The following is a 7,990-nucleotide window of genomic DNA, read 5'->3' as shown; positions in this document are numbered from 1 at the left end:
TTACCCACAGAACTAGATTTTGGGAGGGTGGGTGTCGGAATTTGCTCAAGAACATACTGAGGATGGGAGAATGGGTTTTCATTTTCAGTGATGGTGATACCACCCACACTGCTGAGGTCATGAATCCATTAAAGCACCGAAGTCTGCAAGCAGAGGACTGTGCTCCACGAGCAGACAATCATACTAAGCTGGAGACAAGAAGTAAAGTCTAGCCATAGCGAGTGGATTGGGAAAGGACTGACCAGCAGCTGGATACATTTGATGTTGTTTGTCCTTCGTTCTCGAAGAGGACCACGACCTCGGGTTGATGTCATGACTTTCATTGAATTGGAGTTAAGTGGGGGAGGGCTATGCAAGATTACCAACCTCATTCTCCTATCCAAAGGCATCTGGATCCAGTGTCAAGATACCAGAGACTGGAGATGGCCCTGGATGTTTAAAGCAATTGGGGTTAAGTGATTTGCCCAGGGTCACACAGCTAGTGTCTCAGGTCCTCCCAACTTCAAGGCTAGCGCTTTATCTACTGCGCCAACTAGTGGCCCCAGTATTTACGCCAAATAGGAGCTATTTTTTATATTCCCCGCTAGGTGGAAGACCCAAACGGAAATCTGGAAACTTTCTGCTGACCAAATTTCAGGAATTACCTGGAGTAGACGTTTTGAGTGGCCCACATGGGTTTTATTCTCTGTGGTGTGGTAATATCACCTATTGTGTTTCCTTCAGATAGAGGACGTTGAATGATGAACTTCTGGAAGAGAATACAGTAATTTTCTGAGAGATGGCCACTAATTTAATAGCAAGCCACAGGGGTAATGAAGGCTCAGGTATGACACTTGCTAGGATCCCTTATAGAATCCACGAAAAAAAAAACCCACACCAAACAACAACAACAACAACCCACCTATGGCCGTAGTCCAACCATTAAACAGCATGTCTACCCTGTGCATTAAACAGTTTTGGCCTTAGCGACACATTGCTAAAGTTCCTTCTCTTTGTGTCTCCAATGTTTAGTAGACTGCTTAATAAGTCCTTATTGTTTACCTTGTCTCTTATTGCGTGCAGAACCCTGTGACTGGGACATAGGCAGTAACAAAGTTTAGGTGAAACCTCATGAAGCTGCTTCCTACATAGAAGGGCTATAATACCAACATGGATAAATATAGCATAAAATATTCCGCAGTAGTTAGTTAACTGGAACTCTAATAGAAACCGCGAGGCAAAGTTCTTGGGAAGGACATTGCCAAGGATCACCAATATCCCCTCCTAGGGCAGGCAGGCTCCTACTGGACTGGAAAAGGAGGATAAGATTTTATCAGGTAAATATAGAAACGAAAGGCATAGGAAAGAGTCTGAAAAGGCACAGAATGGATGCATTGTATTTATCACAAAGTCTAAACACAAGCTGCAAAACCTGACGTCCAGCTAGGGATCTTTCCATGTTCAGGTTGGAGGATCGCTTCCTTCTTCGGTCTTCAGGCAGGATCACAAGTTCTCGGGGAATGTCGAGGACCTAAGAGCTTAAGTAATGGGTGATCTTTTCTAAGACTGTAGGTGAAGCCGCTCTCACATAAATAGGGTGGATTATTTTCTCTTCCGAGGCCCCAGGACCGTTCTGTATTCCATCACAAGTTGGGATCACCGAAAAGTCTTAAATCGAAGAAAAAGGAAATGTTAACCTGGAGGATGCGGGTATCGATCCCGCTACCTCTCGCATGCTAAGCGAGCGCTCTACCATTTGAGCTAATCCCCCTTGCTACATGTTCTCGTCGTTATTTGCTGTTGTTGTTTGTCTTTCCTTCTTGAAGGGGACCAATGACTTCAGAAAAGTGTTGTCTTAACTTGAAAGTGAACTGGATTCAAGTGAGGCGGGGTTGCGTAAAGTCACCAGCCTCACTCCACTCTCTGCTCTGGAGCCATCTGAGTCCACTGGCAAGATAGAGACCAGTAGGACTGGAGATGGTCCAGGATGCTGTGGGAGACCTAATAGGCTCCAGGATGGCCTAATTCGCTCAAAGTCTGGGGCTTTCTCTTGCATAGAAATTGAAATTTCAAAGATAGGAAGGAATGGGGTGAAGAAAGATCAACAGGGGTCCGTCAGAATACCAATGTGGTGGAAGGGAGGATTCGACTTTAAGGAAGGGGAGTAGATGTAGTTGGATGAAGAAATTGAAGGTGTCTCACTCTGGGCTCCTTCAGACAATTACCAATGGTTAATTGTAAGAGGCAGCACCGAAGGTAAAATTTACAAGGGAAATTATTCCCAAGGCATTTCCTTCCAAAAATAATCTGTAAAATTATGTGGCTGGCGGGGAATGTGTCCTGATCAAGGATGAGACAGACCTTAAAGGGGCTAGGGAACTCATCTTTCACAACTAGCCCCTTTACCCTCATTTTACAGATGAGGAAAAATGAGTCCCGGAAAATTTTGGTAATGGCCCTTAAGTTACACAAGGTAAAAAAAAAAAACACCATGAAAGCCATGATTAGAATTCAGTTCTCCCAACTCTAAATCCAGCACATGAATGAATCAGGAAAGCCACACTCATTTGGACTTCTCCATCTTGTCCCCAATCTCGTCATAAGGAACCTCATAGGGAATCAGTGGCGTATGCACACTTCATCAACCCCGTCTGCTCCTCTGATTGGCGGGAGGAAAGAGCTCCTTCCCAAACCTCCATTTTAGAAAGACAGCCCAGCCAGCCATCTCTTCCTTTCCAACGAAGCTGTCGTCCAAAGGACATCTCCATTATGACCCCTCACCCAGTATCTTCTCTCCCACTTTCTTCCCCCTCCTCTGTTTTCACTTTCTTTTTGTTTATTGCCTTCCCTCATCCGATTGTCAGGTTCTTTAGGGCAAGGACTGTTCTTTTTTTTGTATTTGTATCCCCAGGATTTAGCACAGTCCCTGGAACATGTTGCTTTTTTAGTCCTGTTCAACTATTCGTGACCTCATTTGGGATTTTCTTGGCAAAGACGCTAGAGTACTTTGACAGACAGGTTTAAGTGACTTACCCTTGGTAACAAAGCTGGTAGGAGCAGCAAGGTGGCAAAGTAGATAGCACATGGCTTGGAATCAGGAAGGCTCGTCTTCATGAGCTCAACTCCAAACATTGACTGGAAAAAAAGGGTTTATAAATGAAAGAACTCCTGAAGGACTTATGAAAAAGGCAATTCATTTACAGAGAAAGAACTGATGGTATCTGAATTCAGATGGAAATATATTTTGTTGTTGTTGGTTCCTTTTTCTAAAGTTTTTTTTTGTCTGCTGTGTTTTGCATGACTGCACATGTATAACTTATATAGAATTGCTTGAGTTCTTAAGGGAGGATAGGGAGAAAGGAAGAGAATTTGGAATGCAAAGTTTTTTGTTTTGTTTTTTTTTTAGTGAGGCGATTGGGGTTAAGTGACTTGCCCAGGGTCACACAGCTAGTGAGTGTTAAGTGTCTGAGGCCAGATTTGAACTCAGGTACTCCTGAGTCCAGGGCCGGTACTTTATCCACTGCGCCACCTAGCTGCCCCTAGCAATGCAAAGTTTTAAAAATTGATGTTACAATTTGTTTTTACATGTAAGCTGGGGAAAATTCTAAATAAATAAATGAAAGAGCTCAAGGAGAGTTTTAGAAAATAAATGAAAACTATAGAGGAAAGACTTGGAAGGAGCATTCACAGCTTAGCACAAGAGTTATAAATCCTTTTGTGTAACAGTAAGGATGGACTGATTAGAAGTGAATGCCTCAACAAAATAGTAAGAGACAAAAATCTAAAGCAGAACAAATAAGAAGTAAATAGGTTATCCCATATCTAAATTACTTTACCTGGAAAATAGAGCAAGGAAAAATAATTTAAAAACCATTTGGCCTAACTGAAGGCTATGATCCTGAAGTTGGGAAAGGGATAGGGTAAACCAAATGAAGGAGTCAAAGTCATGACAATAAAACTTCTCAAGCACAAACTGCAGAAACCAACATCCTGCCAGGTACTTGTGGATTTTTAGGCTGGAGGGTTTTCTCATCTTTATGCTTCAAGATTTGTGAGGATTCAGAGGACACATTCTCGGGGGATGAAGTGTCCTAAGAGCCCAGCCCCTGGGATGCAGTTGTTTTAGCAAGAAGGAAAATTATGATTTTTCAGGTTCTCTGGGAATCCAGGGCATTCATTCTTCTAGTGACTAGAGAGGAAGAAGATGGAGACAGACAGGGCCTGTATTCCATCAGCTCCAGGGTTGTACCAGAAAACTTTTGACCCACTGGGAACTCTGGAGGGAATTTAAGGGAAGAAAAAGTCTCTATGTGTCCAATTGTGATAAAATAATGGAATTTGGCAGATACCCAGGGGTCCCACCTGATTGATCTAGTATTGTTTGAGAAACTAAGTACCTACTTGAGATGATTAGAAATAGGCCACACCTGGCCTGCCCCGAGTGATGCATACTACTGACACCACCAGGGGGACCAATCTCAGCCTGGCAACTTGAAGGACCTCCCTCTTGGGGGAGGGAGAGAAAAGGTAGAAAAGAGAACGCTGAGTCTGGGAGCTCGCTTTTCCTGTTGGTGAGCTGAGAGTAGACTGGAGAGGGGCTGCGGGCTGACTCCTATAGAAACTACAGACCCCAGGTGGTGAGTTAATAGAAACAAAGCCAGCTCTTTGAATTAGCTGAGCTGGAAGCAAGTTTGGGGATTGTGTCAATTTTTGCTAGAGCCAGGGAGCTTATCCATTTCTCTCTTCCCCTATTCCTTTGTCTCTGGCTTTATTAATTTCACCTTTGTTATATATTTTATTCCCATTAATAAAACCTGATTTGGGGGCAGCTAGGTGGCGCAGTGGATAGAGCACTGGCCCTGGAGTCAGGAGTACCTAGGTTCAAATCCGGCCTCAGACACTTAACACTTCCTAGCTGTGTGACCCTGGGCAAGTCACTTAATCCCAATTGCCTCACTTAAAAAAAAAATAAAACCTGATTTGTTTGTGGGAAAGAGGCTGTTAATCTCCTTTCTTATTAGCCTGGAAGAAATAACTAAAAAAAGGCAGTTTGGAAGAGAGGAAACTTTGGACCTAGAGGTAACTCATTATTTTCTGAATCCCAATATTACAGTGGGCCACCAAATTAACTCTCCCCATGTTAAATTTGGCCCTTACACAAAGCATTACCAAATTGTATACTATGCCAAAGGCATACACATTCACAGTATATACACTGCCTGTCTTACCTTCTGCAAATTTATAAGTTCTGTTTAAACTTTGGGTTTAGCAACTTGAACTGACCTAAGGAAAGTTGTACTTTTTCAAGAACCTGATAAGGGATTGTAACAGTATTATCTGTAGAAAAAGCAACCTAATTTGGTCTGAGGCAAGACATGTTACAAAATTATTGAAGGTCCATGCTTGGAGGGGGCATCTTAGGTAGGGTTAGTATGGAAAGACAGTATGCATCTGTGAGCACAGAAAAATCACAAGAAGTCCTTTTTTTTTCTTCTTTCTCTTTTTTCTTTTCTGGTAATCAATGAAGAGTAGCAGAGTTTTGCATCCTTGCATCTCATCATAGTGAAGTCAGGGATGCTCGATGATTTTAACAATAAGATTCAAACTAATACATTTGAGATTCTCTTGCCATGGTCAGAGTAATTTGCTAGGAAAGGAGGAAAGACATGGTCATAACAACATCAAACTATTTTGTGAAGTTGTTACTAATAAATTTGACTGGCTTTTAACTATTCACATTTTTTCCATGTTTGAGTAATGTTAGAGATTTGAAGCTTGAAAACCAATATATCATTATTATTTCCTCTTATTCAGTAAATGAAGAATTTTTAAGTTACATAATTTGTATAAAATTCAGATGACATGAAGATTCTATTCATTAAATTCTAGCTCATCAAAGATAATCTATGAGCAGGTATGTATAGACAACAACAATTGTAAAGGCAGATTGGTACATTAATTGCAAAGTCCTCTTTGAATCATCACGTTATGAAATTTAAAGCTGACTTTTTTTTAAAAAGCCTACTTAATACGGGAATGTGAGACTAGGGTAGCTTCAAGGAGATTGGATGTGACATAGAAAAAATAATTTTTAAAAATGTGAACTATGCAGAAACTGCTGTGAAAATTCGGATTTTACATTGTCTTTTACATTGCATTTTATCAAAAAACATGATCCTTATCCTAAATTGTAAACAGTAAGGAACTGTTTTGTTGCAGGTATTTTCTATGGAAGAAATGCAACACCCAAGGACACCATTAAATAAACCTCATGCTCCTTTTGTATAATCAAAGCATATAATCTGAACAAAACAGGTCTCTTAAGGGATTGTGTGTGTATAGATCTATATAGATCTAGATATCTATCTGCGTCTGTGTTGTGAAGTGGGAAGCTTAGTTCCTCTTTCAGAGTTTCGATGACTCTAGTCAGAGTAGAACACAAAGTTCTCCCCTCTCCCCTCTCTCCTCTCTCCCTCCTCCTCCCCAACTCTCCCATCTTCTCCTCCCCCCCTCCCCCCCACTCACACACTCAATTCAGTAGCCTCTTCGATGGGAGAAGGGGAAAGGCCTTGCGAAGGGCTTCCAAGTAGAGTTGTTTATTCTAGGGAAGACAAGATTTAGGACATGATAGTTGTTTTCAAGTGTTTGAAGGTTTATCAGGTAGAAGAGGGATTAGACATTCAGTTTGGCGATAGAAGATGAAACTGAACGCACATAATTTTAGTTTGGATGCAAAGAAAAACGCCATAAAAAATGAAATGTATTCCTGGAAGGTTAGCTAGTTCTCTTACTTTCCAGGTATGTGGCATGTGGAATGCTTGTTTCCACGATCTTTGCAAATTCTTCCTTGGTTTAGGAAACTCAAACAATAATATGTTCATCAGTCCACTTAAAAACAACATCGGCCTTTCGAATTTTTGGAAACGTTAAAGAAGGAGGACAGAGACGCCTTTATGGATCTCAAGTGAATTCTACACGCAACAATCCCAACAGGAAATATCCCAAAGAAAGAACATGCCAATCAGCTCTCTGCTTTTGACAGCTAGGAAATTTGGCAATTCCAGCACAGGAGTCCTAGACTGAAGAGATAAACTTTCGGCCATCTGAAGGAGCAGAAGAGAAAAGATTCAATCCAGGGACGCCTAAAGGTAGCGGAAAGGGAGGAAAATGGAAAGCCTTGGAACAAGAGAAACTTTCTGGGGAAGAAGTGAGAACAAAAAGGGAGAGACGCAGAGACATCCATTAACAGAGAGAGGCTCGGTCTAGGAGGGGTAAGCGTCTGAGCCTGGATCTGACGGTGACATCATGAAAGCATAATTTGGGTCGATGGGAGGAGGGTCTTCCCCAAAACCTTATTGTGCTCCAGGCTTTCCCTCTAGCTGTCTTAGTGACTAGTCTCTTATAGCGGAACGCCTTCCCAAAACTCTCGGAAAGCTTCTTTTGGCCTAAACTTCTTTTTCCCTCTGGGTATGATTTCTCAACACTCTCTTGGGGATTAGCACAGACACTTCGTTAAACCCACTTTCCATGGTGGCCCGCAACGAGTCCTTAACCTGTTACTAGTGAGTTTGAACTCAAATTGCTCTGTCCTTTCGCTTTCCTGAAGCCTTGCAAGAGTCCCAGAGCAGAGAGTTTGAGAAAGGCACTGGGTCCTAAGCAAAACATGGAGATGCCGGGGATCGAACCCGGGGCCTCACACATGCAAAGCGTGCGCTCTACCACTGAGCTACATCCCCACCTTAACAATTTTTCTTTTTCACTTCCTTTTAATATAGAAGACATCCATTTTTCTCTGAAATTAGGTGTATTCTGTTATGAAGGTATTATTTCAAGACCTGCCAATAATACATCCATCCAAGGAGCCTAAATGCTAACTGCCCACTTGGAAGAAGCAGAAACACTTCCTGTCGCCTGGCCTTCCCTGGGTTCTGGGTTTTGAAAAACAATTTCTATACACACACACCTGGACACAACGAACCAAAACCTATGCAATTTGTACTTCACAAGAGAG

At 42.0% G+C, this 7,990-nt stretch overlaps 2 non-coding genes across 2 annotated transcripts; both read right to left on the bottom strand.

The window, feature by feature from the left end:
• Positions 1-1,677: 1,677 nt before the first annotated feature.
• TRNAA-AGC lies at positions 1,678-1,750 on the bottom strand. The gene has a single exon. It is a non-coding gene; the product is annotated as a tRNA-Ala (tRNA).
• A 5,893-nt stretch (positions 1,751-7,643) lies between these two features.
• Positions 7,644-7,715, bottom strand: TRNAA-UGC. The gene has a single exon. It is a non-coding gene; the product is annotated as a tRNA-Ala (tRNA).
• Positions 7,716-7,990: the final 275 nt, after the last annotated feature.

The sequence above is a fragment of the Dromiciops gliroides genome, chromosome 6 (genome assembly GCF_019393635.1).
Source record: "Dromiciops gliroides isolate mDroGli1 chromosome 6, mDroGli1.pri, whole genome shotgun sequence".
In the NCBI taxonomy this organism is placed as follows: domain Eukaryota; kingdom Metazoa; phylum Chordata; class Mammalia; order Microbiotheria; family Microbiotheriidae; genus Dromiciops; species Dromiciops gliroides.
This window is presented reverse-complemented; position numbering and strand designations above follow the sequence as displayed.